The sequence below is a fragment of the Mustela nigripes genome, chromosome 5, assembly GCF_022355385.1.
Source record: "Mustela nigripes isolate SB6536 chromosome 5, MUSNIG.SB6536, whole genome shotgun sequence".
Classification (NCBI taxonomy): domain Eukaryota; kingdom Metazoa; phylum Chordata; class Mammalia; order Carnivora; family Mustelidae; genus Mustela; species Mustela nigripes.
Window position 1 is genome coordinate 40,452,324 of NC_081561.1, and position 22,269 is coordinate 40,474,592.

The 22,269-nt window shown below is 36.5% G+C and overlaps 1 pseudogene; it reads right to left on the reverse strand.

The window, feature by feature from the left end:
* Positions 1 to 245: 245 nt before the first annotated feature.
* Positions 246 to 17,560, reverse strand: LOC132018610 (large ribosomal subunit protein eL13-like; annotated as a pseudogene).
* Between the last annotated feature and the right edge of the window lie 4,709 nt (positions 17,561 to 22,269).

Below are 22,269 nucleotides of genomic sequence, written 5' to 3' on the forward strand. Positions count from 1 at the left end.
CAGGGTGTATGTATCCCTTCAAATCAGTATTTATGCATCCTTGGTAAATACCAAGGAATGGCAAATAAATATGACCAATATCTAGACTAGGCAGAAAAAAAAATTATAACAAGTTGACCTGTGATCAATTTCTTTTTTCTTTCTTCCTTTTCTTTCTCTTTCTTTCTTCCTTCCTTCCTTCCTTAATTTCCTTCCTTCCTTCCTTCCTTCCTTTCTTGTTTTAATTGCAAGGTGCCAATGACACTTTATTTTTTCTTTTTAGCATCCTGTTCTGCAGCTTCCTTGGCCCTTTTTACTCAGATGCAAAGAGCCACACATCAGCATGGGTTATGCAAACTTTGAAGTTATTATCTTCCTCCGTAATGACACTGTTTTTCTTCTTTTTATAGATACTTGGCATATGTATGACTAGTCCTGTCAGCTCTGTAGCCAGTTTGAGTTCTTCAGCAGAGCTGTCTCATTTCTTAGGGGTGGAGAGCTTTCTGAGGAAGAGGGTAAGCTTGGAGTGGTACTAGTTCAGCCATGACACATTGGGCTACATGGAATCAGTGGATTTGTTCCACATTCTTGGATCCACTGAGATACCAATGGTCCATGCCACCTTCTCATGGATGCCAGCCACCCATAACTCTTCCTAGCTGAAGCCCCTTCCAGCTCACACTTTGGTGTGATACTCATAGTGGGACATCTTACAATTGGCTAGACCAGTCTTGGAAGGGAGGGCACAAGACAATGGGGCTTACCTTGGCTTGCCAGGCCTTGTGTTTGCAGATCTTTCTTGCAGGCTGGTTGTACCCATAGCCATGCACATCTGTCAGTTCTTATGGCAGTGGGGCTTCAAGATCATGCCATTCTGACTGGTCACTGTGGCTTCTGCCTATGGGCCTAAGGGCAGTGGAGATGGCAGTGAGTCAAGGCCCAGGCTCCAGTAGACATAGTTGCCTGCCTGCCTCTTGCAGAGCCTTGCCTGCCTCCTGCAGAGCCTAGACCCAACCTTCTCCAGTGTGATCAGTTTCTTCTATGATTAATGGACAAGGGAATACTTCAGAGGAAAGAAAAAAAAAAAGGCACGTGACCTTGTAAATATGATAATTGAATGTCTGGGGAAATAGATTAATGATACAAGTCATTATCTATGAAGTACTCTTAATGTCCCTGGATTAGGATTACTTAAAAAAAGCAAACATAATTTATAGATAATGTCACATAAACTATACAAACCTTTAGAGAATAGGACATAGGTATTTCATTACATCTTGCTGTATGAGCTAACCTGTGAACTTCTTATAGAAACCTCTCCTATTATTCTGGAGCAGAAAGCATGTGTATAATGTGGAAAGGAATGGCCCATGGAGCCACATGGGATAGATTCTAGAAACCCTAATTTGCTGAAAAAATGACATTTTAAGAAGAAATTGGTGTGAGCATTCTAGGCACTGTTGCATATGATTTTGAAACGATTTCATTGTTCTAATTTTCTTTTTCATAGAATGGTGGTATTATATTCTTATATCTCTTCTTGCCCCTAAGACAAAATTGGAGTTGGGGCAATTCAGTGGTAGAGGAGTGAAAGAGAACAAGCTTAGAGGAGATGATAGGGCTGCTAATTGAGAGAAGCGAACTTCAAAAGGCACCAGGTGAAATCTTTCTGACTTGCACTGAACAGAGTAAGTGAGTTGGTCAGATGCTTATATATATATCGTGGAACATTAATTTCACTGTGGAATCAATAGATTCACTTGAAAATGTGAGAGGTTCCCACTGTCAAAGTTTATGGGGCAGGGACAAATTTGAAGCTGTCCTTATGACTGGCATCATGTTATTATATAGCAACCACTGTGTAGCCCTTTGAGTGAGCTTGGATAGACAAATATGTTGGCATACATCAAGATGGGCTCTTGAAGGTTAAAATTTCATTCTATAACTTGTATGTTCTTAAAGTAAATTTCATTGTCCATGTCAGAGGGCTCTGTGTCTAAAACGCATATGCCATTACTCTAGATGAATATGCATATTAGACCAGTGAGAATAAAGGAATACAGGAAGGCTTATATAAGAACGTTTTGATACTCTACTCTGTGGAGCCTCTTCCTTCACAGATAAAACATTTCTGGCTGAAAACAGTCTGACTTTTAAGCCCAGTGAGTTAAAAATAAAGAACAAAATGTGGGGAAATGTTTGGCATCTAAAGAAAGTAAGTAAGTTTCCTTCTCCCTTCCATCCTTTGTGGGAAAAACATATCAGCTCACGTGAGCAGTAAGTATCGGGCCACTGATAATGTGGAAATCTATCATTCTCTTGTCTCTCTTTGTAATATCCCTGTAAAAACTGTAGGATGGTAAGATCTCAGGCTGCCCTTGATTGTTCAGTTAGAAACCTGATCCCAGAGGAGGATTGAGGTACAGATTTAAGTGCTACAGGTATGTATATCATTGCTTTTCTCCTCCCTGATATCTCACTTTGGGATTACCTCTCTTCTCTTTCATGTGTCAGTCTAGACAGTCTAGATCCTGGACACCCAGAGACCACCAAACACATTTCTTCCAACTACACCCAGTGGCTACTGAGGATTGTTGATAAGTTTGAGGCATGATGTCTCATTTTTTAAAATAGGAAGATTTTTTGTCTTGTACACCTTTTCTGCATATATCTTTTGCAAATCTGTGACTAGAGAAGGCAAGTGGTCAGGGTTTTCTCTTTAAAAATTGTGGTTTTCAGCCAAGTATTATTTCATCCTGACTAGCATCCATGTGACTTCATCCATTTGGGTTGGCTAAGCAGTGCAGGGTGAAAAAGTGAAGCACTACCTATATTTTTGCAAACATTACATCATATCATGAATATTTGGAAAAGTCAGGGTGAATGCCCCTGATGTCATATTTCCTTTCTTGGTGGCACAAAAGGATGAATCAATGTAGGTATACCTGTTAGTTGGGAATAAAGCCAGCATCATTGATTTAAGAGTTCAGCATGTGCAGATGCTGCTAGGGGTCTCTCTTGCATCAATTATTATGGAAGTCATGCCTTAAAAAAAAAAAAAAAGAAAGAAAAAAAAAAGACATTGTGTCTCTTAAATCAACTTCAGTTGGTGGTGATAACACAGCTGTAAAATTTAGCTTTTGAATAAATAGAAGGTAAGAGACTGAATTCTGGTTTTTATAAGAACATGTCAGTTTTTTATAATAACTGTTTAAATTCCTAGACTCATCAGATGTGTAGAGTTAGCATTTGAATCTTACACTTAACAGCAGATACTTCAACTGTGTAGTATGTAGAAGAGGAAAAAAATAACATTAATTATCTGATTGATTTCAAAAAGAATTTAGAGTATGTTATTTTTTTTTCTTAATATCTTATTTATTTATTTGACAGAGAGAGAGAGAGATCACAAGTAGGCAGAGAGGCAGGCAGAGAGAGAAGGGGAAAGCAGGCTCCCCACTGAGCAGAGAACCCAATGTGGGGCTTGATCCCAGGGCCCTGAGATCATGACCTGTGCTAAAGGCAGAGGCTTAACCCACTGAGCCACCCTGGCTCCCCAAGTATGTTATGTTTTATAACCCTGCTTTTCCTAATAATCCTGAGTTACCTGGGATGGGGAAAGAAAAAAAAAAAAAGCAATTTAGAGTTGAGTAATTGTATGCTGTATTACCAAAATAACTACTGTCAATAAGAGAAGAGATGCGAACACAAATAATTCAAATTTAATTTCCACTAATTAGAACCAAAAAGAGTCTTTGAACACTTTAAACAAAAGCATTTGTGTATAGTGTCTTTAGTATTCTTTACAATATTTTTTTTCTTTCTATTCATTATTTTAGGAATAAGTCAAGATATAATTTCCCCATCTTTTGTAAGTTTCATCTTTCTCATCAGATGTGTTACAAAAAGATTTTTGTTACTTCAAAATCAATATTAGAAGAACTAACTTAATCACACCTAATTTATAGATAACATAAAATATAGATAACTCAAAACTGATTTTATTTAAATTAATTTATACTGTATTTATGGATGCATGGGTGGCTCAGTCAGTTAAGTGTCTGCCTTTGGTCATGATCCCAGAGTCTTGGAATAAAGTCCTGCCTCTAGCTCTCTGCTCAGGAGGGAGCCTGCTTCTCCCTCAACTTCTGCTTCTCATTCTCTCATGAATAAATAAATAAAATCTTTTTAAAATTAGTATATTTATTTGTTTTAGGTGTAACTTTTAAGTTCCAAATTCTGGTAAGCTGTGTGCTAAATATTTCAGAAATATTTGAGTTTTACTATATGTTGATCATATTTTACATACTGATGGATAATAGAAATAAACAAGAGAGCCCTAAGTGATTATTTTCTGATTTGGGTGTGACACAGAAATTGATGATATAAATATTGGGTATAATTTTCAGGTCGTATGTGATGAATATTAGAAAAAAATATAAAGGAAGTAGGAACAAGATAGTTTCACAGGAGTGCCATTATGGATAGAATGGTGGAGCGAATTTTGAGGAGACAACTGAATAAAGTTGCAACTATTTGAGAAAAAAACTATTTCACATATTGATGACAATAAGGGAAAATTCTTGGAGCAGAAGCACTCTGTGTGGTTTAAGTGGAATGAACCTGAGGAAAATCAGAAAATGAAGAAAGAAAGAAGATCAGGAGCTTAATCATGTAGTTCTTTGTAAAACATGGAGAAACTGATTTTTACTCTGGTGTGATGAAAAAACTTTGCAGGGTTTGAGTAGGGGAGCAAGACAATTAAGTGTGGTTTTAGCCTTTCCATAATATGATTATAGTTATAACTACTACCACGCACCCACACACAAAAGGAGAATAATGGAGGGAGAAGTCAAGATGGCAGAGAGTAGCAGACTGAGATGACATCAGGTCACAGGAATCCAGTTAGATAGTTATCAAACCATTTCAAACACCTACAAACCTAACAGGAGATCAAAGAGAAGAAGAGCAGCAATTACAGAAACAGAAATTCGACCACTTTCTGAAAGGGACACTACAAGTGGCAGATCCAAGAAGTTCCACCTTTATCTGCCAGAAGAGCAGAATGGCAGGAATCTGCTATGTTTGGAAACTCCAAATGGGGCTGTGTGCCAGAGATGGAAATGCTTAGTCACAGGCTGGTGAGCTCAGAGGGCAGCTGGAGACCAGGGAAACAGGAGTGATTGACTGCTTTTCTCTGAGGGTGCACTGAGGAATGGGGCCCTGAGCTCTTGGCTCCCTCTGGTGAGAGATTGGGAGGTCGCTATTTTCATTCCTGTCCTCCAGAGCTCTATGGGAAGTATTCAGGGAACAAAAGCTTCCAAGAGTGAGCCCAAGCAGTTTACTTAGCCTGGCCCCTGGCAAGGGTGGCACAGTTTCCCTGGGATAAAGACATTTGAGAATCACTACAACAGGCACATCCCCCAGAAGATCAGTAAGAACATCTAGCCAAGTCCAAGCTCACTGGTCAAGGAGAACAGCAGAATTACAGAGGAAGGGAAAACAAAGCATGGAATTGATGGTTTTCTCCCCATGATTATTTAGTCTTGCAAAGTTAAAGAAATTTTTTTTATTTTGTTTTTCTTATTCTATTTTTTTTAACTTTTCCTCTTTCCACTTTGAACACGTTTAACTAGTTTATTTAACAATACCCTTCTAAAATTTTTTTAAACCTGCATTGTTATAGTCATATTGTATCCCTCATTGTATCTAACTCTATTTATTTATTTATTTATTTATTTATTTATTTATTTTTGTATACATATAAGGTTTTTTCTTCTAAAAATTTTTTGAGATACAATGTCTTCTAATAGATCAAAATATATCCTAAATCTAGTACAGGGCATTGTTCTAGCCTCAGCCTGAGCAAATTCTCTCCAATTTCTTTTTCTTTCATTTTCCAACCAACTTATCTTATCAGTTCGTTTTTTAGATTTTTTTTTTAATTTGCATCTTTACAGTTATATATATATACACACGTTTTTCTTTCTTTAAAATTTTAGGATATAGTTTCTTCTAAGAGTCCAAAATACACCCCAAATCAAGTGGGTGGCTCTGTTCTATTCACCAGTCTAATACATATGTTTAATTATTAAAAATAAACAAATAAATAAACTTTTCCCCCTGTTTTGGGGTCTCTTCTGATTTGGTTGGCATACATTTTTCTAGGGTCTTTGTCACTCTTTTAGTATTTTATTCTCTTGTTCATATATTCTTATCTGGATAAAATGACAAGGCAGAAAAACTCACCACAAAACAAAACAAAAAAGAAGAGGCAGTACTGAAGGCGAGTAACCTAATCAATATGGACATTGACAATATGTCAGATCTAGAGTTCAGAATGATGATTCTCAAGGTGCTAGCTGGGCTTGAAAAAGGCATGGAAGATATTAGAGAAACCCTGTCTGGTAAAATAAAAGCCCTTTCTGAAAAAACGAAGGAACTAAAATCTAACCAAGCTGAAATTAAAAAAAGCTATTAATGAGGTGCAATAAAAAAATGGAGGCTCTTACTTCTAGGATAAATGAGGCAGAAGAGAGAATTAGTAATATAGCAGACCAAATGAGGGAGAATAAAGAAGCTGAGCAAAGGAGAAACAAATGCCTGGACCACGAGGGGAGAATTTGAGAGATAAGTGATACCATAAGATGAAACAATATTAAAATAATTGGGATTCCAGAAGAAGGGGGAGGCAGAAGGTATACTGGAGAGAATTATTGTAGAGAATTTTCCTAATATGGCAAAGGGAATAAGCATCAAAATCCAGGAGGCACAGAATCCTCCTCAAAATCAGTAAAAAATAGGTCCAGACCTCGTCATCTAATAGTAAAACTTACAAGTCTTAGTGACAAAGAGAAAATCCTGAAAGCAGCTCAGGACAAGAAGACTGAAACATACAATGGTAAATATATTAGATTGGTATCAGAATCAGAAACCTGCAGGCCAGAAAAAATTGACATAATATATTCAGAGCACTAAATGAGAAAAACATGCAGCCAAGAATACTATATCCAGGTAGGCTATCATTAAAAATACAAGAGATAAAAAGCTCCCAGGAAGAACAAAAACTAAAAGAATTTGTAAATACCAAACAAGCCCTACATGAAATACTGAAAAGGGTCCTCTAAACAAAGAGAGAGCCTAAAAGTAGTAGACCAGAAAGGAACAGAAACAATATACAGTAACAGACACTTTATGGGCAATACAATGGCACTAAATTCATATCTTTCAATAGTGACCCTGAATTTAAATGGGCCAAAAGCCCCAATCAAAAGACACAGAGTATCAGAATGGATAAAAAACCAAAACCCATCAATATGTTGTCTATAAGAAACTCATTTTAGACCCAAAGACACCTCCAGATTTAAAGGGAGGGGGTGAAAACCAATTTACTTGCTAATGGGCATCAAAGGAAAGCTGGGGTAGGAATCCTTATATCAGATCAATTAGATTTTAAGCCAAAGACAATAATAAGAGATGAGGAAGGACAGTATATCATATCCAAAGGGTCTGTCAAACAAGGAGATATAAAAATTTTAAATATCTATGCCCCTTACATGGGAGAAGCCAGCTATATAAACCACTTAATAACAAAATCAAAGAAACTAATTGACAATAATACAATAATAGTAGGAAACATTAACAGTCCCCTCACTGAAATGGACAGATCATCCAAGCAAAAGATCATGAAGAAATAAAGGCTTTAAATGACACACTGGACCAGATGGACATCACAGATATATTCAGAACATTCCATCCCAAAGCAACAAGAATACACATTCTTCTCTCCTGCACATGGAACATTCTACAGAATAAATCACATCCCGGGTCACAAATCAGGTCTCAACTGGTACCAAAAGATTGGGATCATTCCCTGTATATTTTAAGACCACAATCTTCTCAAGCTAGAACTCAATCACAAGAGGAAAGTTGGAAAGAACCCAAATACATGGAGGCTAAAGAGCATCCTACTAAAGAATGAATGGGTCAACCAGGAAATTAAAAAAGAATTGAAAAAAATAATGGAAACAAATGATAATGAAAACACAACTGTTCAAAATCTGTGGGACACAGCCAAGGCAGTCCTGAGAGGAAAATATATAGTGATACAAGCCTTTCTCAAGAAACAAGAAAGGTCTCAAGTACACAACCTAACCCTACACCTAAAGTAGCTGAGAAAGAACAACAAAGAAAGCCTAACTCAGCAGGAGAACAGAAATCATAAAGAGCAGAGCACAAATCAATGAAATAGAGACAAACAAACAAAAAAACAAACAACAAACAAAAAAACCCAGTAGAACAAATTAAAGAAAGTAGGAGTTGGTTCTTTGAAAGAATTAATAAGATTGATAAACCTCTGGCCAGACTTATCAAAAGGAAAAGATAAGGGACCCAAATAAATAAAATCATGAATAAAATAGGGAGATCACAACCAACACCAAAGAAATACAATTATATGAACATATTATGAGCAACTATATGTGAGCAAATTTGACAATCTGAAAGAAATGGATGCATCCCTAGAGAAATATAAACTACCACAACTGAACCAGGAATAAATAGAAAACCTGAACAGAGGTTCAGGAGGAGGAAGAGGAGGAGGAGGAGTAACCAGTAAAGAGATTGAAACAGTTATCAAAAATCTCCCAACAAACTAGAGTCCAGAGCCAGTCAACTTTCCAGGGGAAGTCAACCAAATATTTAAAGAAGAATTAATTCTTATACTCCTGAAACTGTTCCAAAAAATAAAATGAAAAGAAAACTTCCAAACTCATTTTATAAGGTCAGCATTACCTTTATCCCAAAATCAGACAAAGACCCCATCAAAAAAGAGAATTACAGACCAATATCCTTGATGAACACAGATGTGAAAATTCTCACCAAAATACTAGCCAATAGGATCAAACAGCACTTTAAAAGAATTATTCACCATGACCAAGTGGGATTTATTCCAGAGCTGCAAGTTTGGGTCAACATCTGCAAATCAATGTGATACAATACATTAATAAAAGAAAGAACAGGAACCATATGATACTCTCAATAGATGCTGAAAAAGCATTTGACAAAATATAGCATCCTTTCTCTATCAAAACTCTTCAAAGTGTAGGGATAGACTACATACCTCAACATCATCAAAGCCATTAAAAAAAAAAAAAACCCACAACAAATATCATTCTCAAAAGTGTAGGGATAGAGAGTACATATCCAATATCATCAAAGCCATTTATTAAAAAAAAAAATAAAAAAATAAAAACAAAACAAAACAAAAAACCCATAGCAAATATCATCCTCAGTGGAGAAAAACTGAGAGCTTTTCTGCTAAGGTCAGGAACATGGCAGGGATGGCCATTATCACCACTGCTATTCAACGTAGTACTAGAAGTCCTACCCTCAGCAAATAGACAACAAAAATAAAATAAAGGAATCTAAACTGGCAAAGTAGAAGTCAAACTATCACTCTTTGCAGATGGTATAATACTATATGTGGAAAGCTCAAAAGACTCCACTCCAAATCTGCTAGAATTTGTACAAGAATTCAGTAAAGTGTCAGAATATAAAATCAGTGCTCAGAAATTAGTTGCATTTCTATACACCAACAGCAAGACAGAACAAAGAGAAATTAAGGAGTCTATCCCATTTACAATTGCACCCAAAACCATAAGATATCTAGGAACAAGCCTAATCAAAGAGGCAAAGAATCTATACTCAGAAAACTATAAGGTACTCATGAAAGAAATTGAGGAAGACACAAAGAAATGGAAAAATGTTCCATGCTCCTGGATTGGAAGAACAGATATTGTGAAAATGTCTATGCTACCTAAAGCAATCTACATGTTTAATGTAATCCCTATCAAATACCATCATTTTTTTTTCAAGGAAATGGAACAAATAATCCTAAAAATTATATGGAACCAGAAAAGACCTCAAATAGCCAGAGGAATGTTGAAAAAGAAATCCAAAGTTGGTGGCATCACAATTCCAGACTTCAAGCTCTATTACAAAGCTGTCATCATCAAGACAGTATGGTACTGGCACAAAAACAGACACATAGATCAATGGAACTGAATAGAAAGCCCAGCAATAGACCCTCAATCTATGGTCACCTAGTCTTTGACAAAGCAGGAAAGAATGTCCAATGGAAAAAAGACAGTATCTTCAACAAATGTGTTGGGAAAATTGGACAGTCACATGCAGAAAAATGAAACTGGACCATTTTCTTACACCACACACAAAAATCGACTCAAAATTGATGAAAGACCTCAATGTGAGACAGGAATCCATCAATATCCTTGAGGAGAATACAAGCAGCAACCTCTTCGACCTCAGCCACAGCAACTTCTTTCTAGGAATATTGCCAAAGGCAAGGGAAGCAAGGGCAAAAATGAACTATTGGGACTTTATCAAGATCAAAAGCTTTTTCACAACAAAGGAAACAGTTAACAAAACCTAAAGACACCTGATAGAATGAGAGAAGATATTTGCAAATGGCATATCAGATAAAGGGCTAGTATCCAAAAGCTATAAAGAACTTATCAAACTCAATAACCAAAGAACAAAAGTCCAGTCAAGAAATGGCTAGAGGATATGTACAAACATTTCTGCAAAAAAAAAACATCCAGATGGCCAACGGACACATGAAAAAGTGCTCCACATCACTCAGCATCAGGGAAATACAAATCAAAACCACAATGAAATACCACCTCACACCAGCCAGAATGGCTAAAATTAAGAAGTTAGGAAATGACAGATGCTGGTGAGGATGTGGAGAAAGGGGAATCCTCCTACACTATTGGTGGAAATACAAGCTGCTGCAGCCACTCTGGAGAACAGCATGGAAGTTCCTCATAATGTTGAAAATAGAGGTAACCCATGACCCAGCAACCACACTATTGGGTATTTACCCTAAAGACACAAATATAGTGATTTGAAGAATGCACCTGAATGTTTATAGCAGCAATGTCCACAATAGCCAAACTATGGAAAGAACCTAAATGCCCATCAACAGATGAATGGATAAAGAAGTGAGATATATAAATATATATATACATATATATATATGTGTGTGTGTGTGTGTGTGTGTGTGTGTATATATATAATATACACAATGGAATATTGTGCAGCCATCAAAAGAAATGAAATCTTGCCATTTGCAATGATGTGGATGGAACTAGAGGGTATTATGCTGAGCAAAGTAAGTCAATCAGAGAAAGAAAATTATATTATATATAAATTATATATGATCTCACTGATATGAGGAATTTGAGTGGCAAAGTGGGGTATTTGGGGTTTGGGAAGGAAAAAAAAAGAAACAAGGTGGTATAGGGAGGGAGAAAAACCATAAGAGACTCTTAATCTCACAAAACAAACTGAGGGTTGCTGGGCGGGAGTAGGGAGAGGGTGGTGGGGTTATGGACATTGGGGACGGTATGTGCTATGGTGAGTGCTGTGAAGTGTGTAAGCCTGACAGTTCACTGGTCTGTATCCCTGGGGCTAATAATACACTGCTTGTTAATAAAAAAATAAATGAAAAAATAAAGTAGAATAAGGAAGAAAGTTCCTTGGTCATATAATATTGAGAAGTTTTTACTTTCTCAAATAAATAAATAAATAAATAAAATCTTTAAGATATACATACAATTTTATATATACATATTTTATATATATATATATATTTAACCTTTCATATATATATATATTATATATATATTTTTTTAACCTTTCATTGGGATGGGTGTAGGGAATATATAACACTATCTAAAGTTCTAAAAGACTTCAATAAAAATTACATCTTAGAGATGGTTATCATTAAATATTTTTTGGAAAATCTTCAATATTATAGCATCTTTTAGACACTAGAGTGTTTTAACAACCAAGACTTACTATGTATCATAAAATTTAGTCCTATACATATGTTATTTAATATACAATAACCTTTGTGTAGACATTGTTACCTGAACATTGCTGAAAGGGGATATATGACTTGGATAAGGTAAACTGACAGACTTTAACTCACTCAGACAGTAAACAACATGGCCAGATGTTAAATCCAGTTGTGTCTGAATGAAACATGTACACATAAACACTATACTATAAGGCTTGGCATAGTAAAATATATTACATAACATGAGAAATATTCTAAAACCGTGATGTTAATGTAGACACATTTCACAGTCTTGCTATTTAGTATTAATGTTTTTGTATGACAAGGACATCTGCTCCACAGGGAATAAGATGATATCAATGGGCTTTTTTTCTTTGAATGTTTAATCTAATTTATACAACTAAGGACCATAAAAATGATTGGGATTCAAAATCAATTTCATTAACTTTTTATACTGTGAGTTCCACTTGAAAATATTTAGTTTTCCCCTTTTTTTACCTACAGAGAGTATCTCTCTGTCCAATGTTTTACATAACATGAATAGGAACCCATGACACCAAGAACTTAAGGGATTCACTCAAAACTATTAACACACCATTAATTAGAAATTAGAATAATCAAAAATATTAAATAAATTAAACTTTGACAAAGTACACTATTGGGAGCAACACATTATATTGTCCTTTCTTCTAATTATATTAACATGTAATATGTTATGCAAAAATGATGGAGGAATACTTAAAAACAGCAATGATGGGGTAGGGGATGATCATAAAAATATAGATATAAAACATTTTGTCAAATAATAATAGGATAATACAATAAATCTCCCATGCTATGCCCCATCCGATATTTGTCCTTTATTTGTATATTTAAGTGCCCAGTAATTTTATTCTCTAATTCTGTTATATAACTTATTAATAAGTCCTCATATTTAAATAATATTTCTTAAGTATATTTAAATTAATTATACAACTTTGCTTATGAAAAATGAAATAAGAAGAGCCATTTTTATTTTTATTTTTATTTTTTAAAATTTCTGGTATAAAATTTAGTGATTCATCACTTAAATAAAACTCCCAGTGCCCATCACAAGTGCCCTCCTTAATCCCAATCACCCATTTAGCCCATCCCCTCACTTACCTCCTCTCTAGTAACCTTCAGTTTGTTCTCTTTAGTTAAGTCTGTTTTCTGATTTGCCTCTTTCTTTTTTCCCCTTCCTATATGTTCATCTGTTTTGTTTCTTAAATTCCACATATAAGTGAAATCATATGGTATTTGTCTTTCTCTTACTGACTTATTTCATTTAGCATATGAAATTCTAAATCCATTCATGCTGTTGCAAATGGGAAGATTTCACTCTTTTTGGTAGCTGAATTATATTCCAATATATATTGGAATATTTATCCATTCATTAGTCAACACACATTTGGGATGTTTCCATATTTCAACCATTTTATTATCATCTATCTATCTATCTATCTATCTATTTATTTTGGGGGCACAGATTTTTTGTTTAAGATTTTATTTATTTATTTCACACAGAAAGAGATATCACAAGTAGTCAGAGAGGCAGGCAGAGAGAGAAGGGGAAGCAGGCTCCCTGCTGAGCTCCCTGCTGATGTGAGGCTCAATCCCAAAACCATGAGATCATGACCTGAGCCAAAGGCAGATGATTAACACACTGAGTGACACAGGCACCCCTATTTCAGCCATTTTATAAACAGAGCTGAAGGGCTCCTGGGTGGCTAAGTGGGTTAAGTGTCTGCCTTCAGCTCAAGTCATGATCCTGGAGTCCTGGGATCAAATCCTACATCAGGCTCCCTGCTCAGTGAAGGGCCTGCTTAGTGCTCTGCCCTTCACCCTGCTTGTGCTCTCTCTTTCACTTTCTCTCTGTCTCAAATAAAATAAAAAAAAATAATAATAATAAATGAAAACAGAATTGGAGTAGGTATTTCAGAGGAACTGCCTTGCATGTCCTATTTCCTAAACCTTTGCACTGGGCCACGTTTCAACATTCTAAGAAGTCAGCAAGAATGAGAAAATCCCATTTGAAAAGACTGACAAAAATGAACTTTTTCTTAGTGACCACTTTGCCTGACCAGTAGTGATGTACATGATGTATAAATCTAACCCTACTTATCAGAACAATAAACTCTTTTTAAAAACAACTTATTTGATCTTCTTTTATGTCCATAAAACCCCTGAGTCCACCTCCTGTAAGGAGGACACTGTTTGGGCTTCTATCTAAATCTGTGTACCCCAAATAGCAATTCCTTGATCCCAAATAAGTGCCAACCTCTTGAATTGGTTTCTTATTCTAAGTTTCTTCAAGAGGTTCTTTCTTCAGCAACTTCAGCTGGTTTTATGTTTAAGAACTTTGATCCTTCTTCTTATAAATATTTATCTCAGTGAACCTAAAATTCCAAAGATAATTAGCAGTTACAGTGGACACTTTGTGGCTCCTTGGAACTCACAGAATTAGACTTAAGAACCATGGATTTAAAACCAGAGAAATTCAAATGGGATGCTTAATTGGCATTTGGAAACTTTAAAATGAACTCAAGACTGATTGCCTCTTTTCAGAATACTGTTTCCAAATTAATAGAGAAAAAATCTGAATTAGAAAAGAATCATAAGGTCTTAAAAAAAATTATTCTCTTCACCTCCTTCTGGTGCCTCAGGTTGCTCTCCCTCTCCCTCTTCTACTTCTTTTTGTCCCTCTATGGCCAAACTCCCTCTTTACCCCCAAGATCCCAAGGTCTCTCTAAATCCTTCTATTTCATCATCTTCACATTGTCCTTTTCCAATATACCTTTTCAAGGTTAGATCTGAAACTTACAGTCATGAACATTTTGTATGCTCCCTAGATGAAGGCTGAGTTGAGAGCTATTTCTAAGGAGTTTTCAAGAGTTTCTGAAGATCTTCATCAGTTTGCTGATAAATTTAATATTTTCATCCAAACCTATCATTCTGGTTTATCTGATCTTTAAATGTTGGTCCATCTATTTGTTGGAAAGGGTCACGCTCAATAGTGGATGCTGAAGCTGAATGCCATTAGATCATCTCCAATGATCTTACCAAAGGACAGGGTACTTGTTGGGTGGATTGCTAAAACTTTACAAGAAGCCATTCCCCGTGTCTTCTCTAAAGTCATTGACTGGAATAAAATCCAAACAAATACTCAAAAGCTTGATAAACCAGTTTTGACTGCTATAATAAGTTTTAAATTGTTTTTAAGGAAAACTCGGGCCTTCCTTTAGATGTTGATTCCACCCAGATGGCCTTCAATTCCATGTTTGCAAATGGCTTCTGTTGTGAATTCTCTCTACTGGTAAAAAACAAAACAAAACAAACAAACAAAAAAACTGGGATGAAATGGGAGACAATGTTTACCCTGATCAAGTCAGCCCAGCCAATCAATTAGCTAGAACCCTTGAGGACACTAGCTAACAAAAGTCAAATAAAATCTAAATTTACAACTCTAACAGATGTCTGCCTCCTCTCATTGTCCATGGAAATCAAAAAGTAGACCAATAGCTTCTCCTACAAATATTTGTCATGTTTGTAAAAAATCTAGACACTGGAAAAAGGATTGCCTTAAACAGAAACGCTAAAGGCAATCCTCTAACACAAAGCCCTCAACCCCTCTGCTCCCAGAAAATAAGAGGTCTTTCTGATTTCACCCCTTAATCATCTCGGTGAAACTTCTGTAATGACTGGAAGTGAGGTTCTTACAATTTTAACAGACACTGTCACAACTCCTCTGAATTCATCCTCAAACAATCCCTTAATAGGAGAACTGAAAAAATTCCATTGGTGGGAATTTCTAATAAACCCTTCACATCTTCTAAGTCTCTTTCCTTTTCTTTTCAGTTAGGCCCTCTTCAGGACAGGCATTCCTTTTTACTAGTCCACTCAGTGCCTGTCCATCTACTTTGAAGGAGACTTCTTAGAAAAATAGCACACTGCTACCTCTTTTTCCCAAAAAAGTGAAATAATTCTTAAAATCAGTTCAACCTTTCCTTCAACTGGCAGCATTGGAAACCATTCAATACCCCTAACAGTCTTTCCACTTAAATCAGCAAATAAGGACACTGAGAACTTAAATCTCTTAGAAAAAGTCCCTAAAGGACTTAGGGCAAAAACCACAACAGATACCAGGCAGATCCATTCAGCTTCCCCAGTAAAGATTCAAGTTGATCCAAGCAAACCCTGTCCTAATATCAGGCCATACCCTTTAAATCTTGAAGCTATTGCAGGAATAGAACCAATCATAGAGGAATGCAAGGCTCAAAACCTTACAGTCTCTTGTATCAGTCCTTGTAGTACACTCATCCTTTCTGCGAAGAAACTTCATGGACAAGGGTAGAGGTTTGTCCAGGACCACAAAGATATCAATAACACTTTCACTTCCTGACACCAAGTTCTCCATAACCTTCACACTTTCCAACTTCCATTCCTACAAAGAGTAAGTTTTTCACTATAATTGATTTTTGTAGTGCCTATATAGTATCCCTGTGGATCCCCAAAAGCCAATTTTTATTTGCTTTCATCACAATCACAATAATGTGATTGGAGTGTGATGCCACTAAACTAGATAGTCTTTCTTATTTTTTTTTCACAAGCCTCCATGAAGATTTGGCAGATGGTATTTTCCCACAAAAACAAAAACAAAACAAAAAAAAAACCCTTATACATTATGTTGATCTTTTCTTTTTCTCCACTTGTAGTGAAGGATGTATCCACCTTCTTAAACTGTTAGCAAATAAAGGTGATGGCCGTGACAAAGTCTCAAAGAAAAAATTCAGTTCATTCGACTCAAGCTAAATATTTGGTACATTTAATCACTTACTGAGGTCTCCTCTTTAAACTCCAGCAGACTCCAGGCATTCTAAGCTTCCCACAGCCAAAGCCAAGGGACACTTTTAAGAATTTTTAAGCCTTGTAGGATACTGTAGGAACTAGATATCAAAACTGTCTCTAGCTGTGCAACTCTTAACTAAAATCTGACTAATTAGATACTATATAAAGGGAGGAAATAGTCTCATGACTTTTGCCCAATTAAAAGGACTCCTCAGCCCTCCTGCATTGGGGTCCCTTATTAACAGCCTTAATTTTTCCTTTTTATACCAAGAAAGAAGGAAATACCTTGGTTGTCCATACTCAAAAATAGAGAGGTTAGGATAGACCTCTTTGCTGTCACGGCCAGCATTATTAGACCCAGTAGTCTATGGACTTTCTCTTTGCATGAGAGCTACTTCAGCCACAGCAGCTTTTACCAAATCAACACAAGAGACAGTGGTGGGCTCTCTTTTAACCATTTGCTTCTTGAACAGAAGCTTGATTAAATTCCCATTACACTCGACATCTTCCTGCAAGCTGACTCACCTCTTCTAACTTTAACTTCTCTGTACATTAAATCTCGCTTCATTTACTCATTCATCCATTTATTTATTTACTTATTTAGATTACAGTTGTCACCTCCTCCACAAAACCTCTTGCCTCCTGCATGTAGGAGGCCGGCACTGGGGCCGCTCTGGTGGCTCACTGCTCACTCACCGCCCTGTTTGCACTTCCTATCTCAGGCACTGGGGACTTCTGTGCAGTAGTCAGGGCACCTACCTCGTGGGTCCCAGGTGACCTCCGAGGGAAGGGCGGAAAACCTTTGCCACTGCCTGGCTCCACCCCGCCTGGCATGCTAGAGAGAGGAGGAGAGGAGCCTCAGACAAGGTCCCTGGCTCTCCTCTGCAACCCATAGTGTTTGGACCCAGTCCCACCAAGAAGTCTCCCTTAAACTCTTCTCCCTTTGCCTGTTGACTAGACACACCATGACTGTCTAACCTTGACTGACCAACAGCTAACACCTAGAGATGACTTTCAGAAAACTCTGCTATTCAGGTGAACTCTTGGTTTACTGATGGTTCTTTTCTAAGGGATAATGAAAGGAAATAACTGTGCTGGATGGTTGCATTATTACCACTCCCTTCCAAATAACGGAAGCAGCTCCTTTACCAATGGCTACTTTGGCACAACAGGCAGAATTCTATTCTACTATGTAGCGGTTTTATGTTTCAGCAAAAGGAAAAACAGTCACTATGCCTTTGTTGTTCATGATTTTGGTTTTTCTTGGAAACAGGGTTCTTAATCTCTGGAGGATATGAAATTAAAAATATAGCATTTGTCATTGAAATTTTAGATTCAATGGAATCCCCCCCTTATCAAGTTCTCTGGGTATTCAAAATTAGAATCAGATTAGGCTATAGGAAATAATTGAGATGATCAAGCAGCAAAAAGAGCCTGCCTTAAGTTCCACTGAAGTTAATAACTTCATAGCAAATACTATTTTTTCAGAAGATTTGAACCTTACTGCAAACGATACCTGGTCCAGTGTACCACACAGAGAAAAACTTTATTGGACTGACAATTGCATTTTCAGTTCCTTAACAAATTCATTGTACAGCCCAAGTAACAAACCAATATTCCCAGAATCTCTGAAACACACACACACACACACACACATCAAAACAACTACTTGAAATAACCCATCAAATGACTCACTGGGCAACTGACAAACTATAAGCTTTTTGAAGCAATACTGGTGGGAAATGTTTCTAAGGCTGCTAAGGAAGCACTGTTAACCTGCACTATTTGTCCAAAATTTCACCCAGGGAAAATGATTCAGACAGCTCTCAGACATTTTGATTTACCTAGTCGGCCTTTTGAGATCCAGCAAATGGATTTATCCAAGTGCCACCTTGTCATGGTTGCAACTAAGTCTTTGTTGTGAGCTGTATGTTTTCTCATTGGGTTGAGGCATTTCCTTGCTGGTGTGCAACTGCCTCAGCTGTTGCAAAAGTGTTGTTACTAAAGATAATACCTGGTTGGGGCATACCCTTGGAATTGCATGGTGACAGAAGAACACACTTTACTGGCCACGTCGTGAAGCAAATGTACTTTCTTTGGCTTATATTACAGCATTTCCATTGTACCTACCACCCTCAGTCCTATGGATTGGTGGAAAGGACAAATGGCATCATTAAAACACAATTGGCTAAATTTATGGAAACATTAAAATTGACTTGGCCTAAAGCAGTTCCTATAGTCCTATAGAATTTAAGAGCTGCTCCCTTCCAAAAACATAAGCTCTTTCCCCTGGAGCTTGTAACTGGGAGACCTATGAATCTAGCCCTGGCTGCATTTGATGTTCAATTAATTAAAGGAGATATTCTCCACTTTTGCAAGGGACTGATTAAGGCCCCAGACAAAAATCATGCCCTGGAGAACAATCTTTTCACATCACACTCCTGGGAGACAAATAAAACACAACCCACGACCAGTTCCTTTTGTTTATTGGAAGCGACATCTCCGAAAGGATTCCTTACAATTTATATGGAAAGGACCAAATCAGGTACTCTTAACTAACCCTTGTGCTGCAAACTAAAAGGTATTGATTCTTGGATTCATGTTTCTCATTTAAAGAAAGTCCCTACTCCCTGCTGGACTACTGAATCAAAGGGAGAATTAAAATTAAAGCTCACCAGTAATTGAAACAGATGACATATGACCTCGACAGCTTTCTGGAGATTCTGGGCCAGGCCTGTATACCAAGGTTCTTGCTCATACTATCAGTATTCTCTTACTTATAAGTTGTATACTAGACTCCCTGTAACTCCTTCCAACAAAATTAGTCAGTGGCTCTGGGACTTAGAGTATTTCAATGAAAATTCCTATAATCTTCGGGATATTATTCCCCCTGCTTGCCCTTCTTCTGTTAATTGCCTCCTAAAAAAGGTTCACCTTATTAATCTTTGGATTTGAAATGTACCATAAGGATCCTGCCTTTACAGAAAACATTGTAATTACAGTGTTAGCTATTGAACTTACATTCTTTGTATTTATTTTTGAGCAGTTCCTTTCTATCTTGCAAAGGAAGACTATTTTTATCTTAATGTAAGAAGTGGAATACCTGCTCTAGTGGCTATCTTTACTTTTCCTTCTCAGTCTGCCTGGAAGGATAACTCCCTTGTCCTCATATCCAATTTCCTTCCATATGAAGGAAATTTGGCTAATTATTGGGTTTGTCATCAGGAGCCTCGCTCAATACATGAACCTAGAGATCCTCCCATACATTTAATTACCACCAATCTCTCTCATTCCTCCCCTAAATTATTGTGCTAATTATGTAAAACATCATGTAAAATCTACCTGGATACATTCTGAACTTCTAGCCTATCAATTCAAACCTCTAGAGATTTAAGAGATAACATTTGTACAAATGGAACGTTAAGCTTGTCATATATCCCAGATTCCAAGTTTTCCCTCTGCAACCTTTACTTCTTTGTCCCGATATAACTTCACTCCACCTGCATATAGCTATCTTAATTGCTTGCATCATTCAGATCCTTGGTTCAGTCAATCTCGTTATGATAATTCCATGATCTGTGCCTCCTTAGGACATATTTTTACTTGTATATGATGGAAAAATATATGGAGTACACATTGTTTAATTTCAAAGGAACTTGGAGTTTATGCACAGTTGAATAATTGGTCATGTCTATTTCATTACCTAATCAGAGATTTAGCTTTGGACATCACTCTTAAATCTACATCAGAGAATAAAATGAAGATTTTCAGATGGTATCTCTAACAATGAAAGAATAACATTTTGGGGGAATCTTTTTTTCATGGTGGCTTGAATGAATCTATGATCTGAAATGTATCTAAAAGTTTAGTATAAACTGCCGAATCTACTTACTGCTAAGGCAATAGCTGCCCCAAAATAATCTTTAAATTCTCTCTCTCCACTTGTTTTGGATAACAGAGTTGCTCTTGACTAAAGCAAGATGGCTTCTGTACCATTGCTAATACCAACTACTGTACTTGGATAAATTCTTTAAGATTGCTTGAAACATGATATAAAACTAAAAGAACAAAACCACTGGTTACAAGTCTTTTGACTTAGGTAGTTGAAAACCCTTAGGTATAATCTCATAGTTTAGAACTATTCTACAACTTGGGAGTTAACATTTTGCTTGTGATTCTAGAGATAGTTATTATTATAAGACTCTGTTTCTATTGTTTTTACAGTAGTGTAAAAATTCCATGGAGTAATGGTAATCCAATGTTTTGAACTGATTTGTAATACTTATTTAGTCAATTAAAGGAACTTTAGCAACCGTTGTTTATTTCATAGGAGGTGGCCACAAGCTTTCCTCCAGTTTGGTGCTTTTGTTGTTCAGATGTGGCAGAAAGGCTCCCAATTATACTACTTTCCCTCAAAAATAGGATGTGACACACCAGGATTGAGACTTTCTGGCAAAGAGGGATTAAAGAATCTTCCTGACAATCAGAGATTGAAAACAAAAATGAGAAAACCCAATTCAAATGATTGATCAAGGATGTCTTCAGGAAAAGATCAAAATGGGAAAATGTGAAAACTGACATAAGTAGAACCTTTTTTAAAATTGAGCCAAATCAGACAAACCATAAGTGACTCTTAATCTCACAAAACAAACTGAGGGTTGCTGGGGGGAGGGGGGTTGGGAGAAGGGGTTGGGATTATGGACATTGGGGAGGGTATGTGCTTCGGTGAATGCTGTGAAGTGTGTAAACCTGGCGATTCACAGACCTGTACCCCTGGGGATAAAAATACATGTTTATAAAAAAAATTAAAAAAATTAAAAAGAAATTGAGCCAAATCAACCATTTCAGAGGATCTACCTTGCACATCCCATTTCCTAAATCTTTGAACTGGAACAAACCTCCAACTTTCCAAGAAGTCAGCAGAATAAGAAAATCCTGTTTGAAAAGATTGATAAAACTGAACCTTACTTAGCCTACTGACCATTTTTTTCTGACCAATTAGTGACATATAAATCTAGCCCTGTTTGTCAGCATCAATAAACTCTTCTTAAAAAGAACTTACCTAATCTTCTTTTTTGCCCGTAAAAACTTTGAGTACACCTTTCAAAGTCAAAACCCTATTTGGTTTTTTCTCTAAATCTGTGTGCCTTAAATTTCCTTGATTCCAAATAAATGCTTTGCCTCTTGAAGAGGTTTCTTGTTTTTAGACTGACATCCTTATTAAACAACTTATGAAGTAGGCAAAGCACTTCAAGTTATTCTCATTTTGAGGTTTAAGATGGAAATAAATTTAAATAACATGCATTTTAAGCTATAATGAAATAAAATTTATTTAGCCTAGAGTATAAGATTCTTTACCATTTTTTCCAACGTTCTTTTTTCCAACTTTAATCCATAATTTTTTGCTAAAGATTTATGGTCTGTAACAAAAAGAATAAAAATTCTTTCCCTAACGCTTGAAACAGGCTCATGCCTCAGGCTTCCATAAATTTACCCATCTTGTCTGTTTTCCTAAAATGCCTTATTTTCCTGTGAAAATCTTA